Source organism: Rhinopithecus bieti, unplaced genomic scaffold (assembly GCF_001698545.2).
Source record: "Rhinopithecus bieti isolate Rb0 unplaced genomic scaffold, ASM169854v2 scaffold_36904, whole genome shotgun sequence".
Classification (NCBI taxonomy): Eukaryota; Metazoa; Chordata; class Mammalia; order Primates; family Cercopithecidae; genus Rhinopithecus; species Rhinopithecus bieti.
In genome coordinates this window covers 829504-832330 of record NW_016815705.1, presented here as the reverse complement: position 1 = coordinate 832330, position 2827 = coordinate 829504, and positions in this window count along the sequence as shown.

The following is a 2827-nucleotide window of genomic DNA, read 5'->3' as shown; positions in this document are numbered from 1 at the left end:
GTATATATTTACATTTAACAAATACATAATTTTTAATTGAACTTAATATACATATACAAATTTCAGTTTTCATATGAATATGAGTACATATATTCAGTTCAATTAAAATTGTTTAAAATCTTGGATATGACACTAAAATCAAATGTAAAAAATGTTAAAATTGAAAAAATTAGACCATTAAAAGCTAACTTATCAACATTTAAAACTTTTATGTGTTAGCTCATAAGCAACAGAGTAAAAAGGCAACCCACACAGTATAATAAAATATTTGTAAATCATATATGTGATAAGGGATTACTATCCAGAATATATTTTAAAACTCTTACAACTCAGTAGCAACAAAAACAAAACTGATTTAAAACTGGCCTAAAGGATGAATAGACATTTCTCCAAAGAAGATATACAAATGAGCAACCAGTACAAGATAATGTGCTTAATAACATCAGTAGGGATTTGCATTAGGGCTATGCACATCAAAACCACAATGAGATATCACTTCATGTCCATGAGAATGGCTAAGATATATTTTAAAAAACACACACATACACACAAAAACAAGAAAAAATAACAAGTGTTGGCAAAGATGTAAGTAAGTTGGAACCCTTGTGCATTGCTGGTGGGAATCTAAAATGGTGCAGCCACTGTGGAAAATTGAATGGTTGTTCATCAAAAAATTAAACATAACATTACTATGTGATCTAGCAATACCATATCTGAACATAGACCCAAAAGAATTGAAAGCAGGGGTAGGCCAGAGATTTGTATACCAATGATCATAGAAGCATTATTCACAATAACCAAAAGGGAGAAGCAATCCTCGAGTCCATCAGTGAATGAATAAATAAATGAAATGTGGTACGTACACACAGTGAAATATTACTCGGCCTGAAAAAGGAAGAAAATTCTAACACATGCCTCAACATGGATGACGTTTGAAGATATCACATGAAGTGAAATAAACCAGCAACAAAGGAAAAAAGTGTTGCAGGATTTCATTTATTTGAGCTGCCTAGAATAGACAGATTCGTGAAGACATAAAGTGGAATGGTGATGGCCAGAAGCTGGGGGAAGCTGACTTGGCAGGTTATTGTTTAATGTGTATGAAATTTAGTTTGGGAAGATAAAAAGTTCCAGAGATGGATAGTGGTGATGGTTGCACTACAGTGTGAATTTACTTAATGTCACTGAAACTGACACTTAAAATTTGTTAAAATGTTAAATTTTATGTTATATATGTTTTACTAACATTTTAAAAGTTAAAAAAAAATCTGTTTAGAGCAGTGTCTACAGAGTGTAAGCATCAAATCAAAGGAAATCTTCTGAAGGAGTTAATTCATAAAATATAACATGGTAATTACTGGGGCAAAATTTGTATTGACCATGAAACCCATGAATATTATAGTTAGAACAAAATGTAAAACATTTTTCAGAACACATATGAAGAGTTGAAATTCACCCTCTCAGAGGCTATTCTTATCTTAAACCGCTATGCATTTCTTGCCATAAAAGCCACTACAACTGAGCAAAAGCTATTCTAAGTCCACCATTCAAAAGACACATTTTAGACAGAAAGGTATAGGAAATGCATAATCTAGTACAGGTATTTGTTTCTCTCAGAACTCCAAATTTTCAGAATGATTTTCTTGTGTCTTTTCTCTCTCCTAGGACTCAGCAGAGAGATAAGACAAAGAGCATAGTAATCAGCTACCTTTCTTCTCTAATGTATTCTTAGAAGCCTCCTGAAACAAATGACTGAACTTGACATTGCTCATCTAAACAATGGAGAACTATATTTTTTGAAACAAACTTTATTGAAATACAAGATGCATTTTGTAAATTAAACCTATTTTTGTGTACAGTTCAACAATTTTTTCAAATGCACACATAATTTAATCTCTAACATAATCAAAATAGAGAAGATTTCAATCACCTCATAATGTTCTCTTATATCCCTGTTCAATCAATCTTAATACCCACCTGTGGCCCAGGCAACTCCCCACCTGCTTTCTATAACTATGCATTTTATTTTTCTAATGTTTTATGCAGATAAAATTGTACAACATGTGGTCTTTTTCTTCTGAGCCCCTAAAAGTGAAAAACTTTCCAGAAGAAGAAGAAATGTGGCAGAAGAAGAAGTCAGAGAGATTTGAGCACCAGAAGGACTTGATGGGCTATTGCTGGTTTGAAGACGAAGAGGGCAATATAACAGCAATGCAGCTCTAACATTAAGTGCTGAGAGAGGCTCCCTGCCGACAGACAGCAAGGAAATAAAGACCTCAGTCCCACAGCCACAAGAAACTGAGTCCTGCAAACAACATGAAACAGCTTAGATGAAAATTTCTCCCCAGATAATAACCCAGGTGAGCCAATATCTTAATTTTGGTCTTGTAAGACTTACAGAAGAGGAACCAGTCAAACTTACTCTGATTTCTGTCCTACAGAATTTAATGTTAATGAGAATTGATTGAAGCTACTACATTTATAGTTACAGCAGTGATAGAAAACTAGTGTAACATACAAACACAAAGAAGGGAAATAATGATATCTGTATAAATAATTAAAATACCAAAATTGGCCAAGATGGCCAACTAGACACAGCCAGGAAGAGCATCTCCCGCTAAGGGAAAAGACCCTCAATAAACCGGCACACTCTGTCCAGATCTTTGGAAGGAAGGCATTGGGAGCAGACAGAGGGAGGATACAGACCCTAGGCTGAAGGGGGAGAAAAGCTGGGAACCCTGTATCAGGACTCATTCCTGGCCCCCAGTGGCTCCTAGGGAAGGGTTGAGTTAAATAGTCAAGGAATGACCCACTGTTACCACAGAGT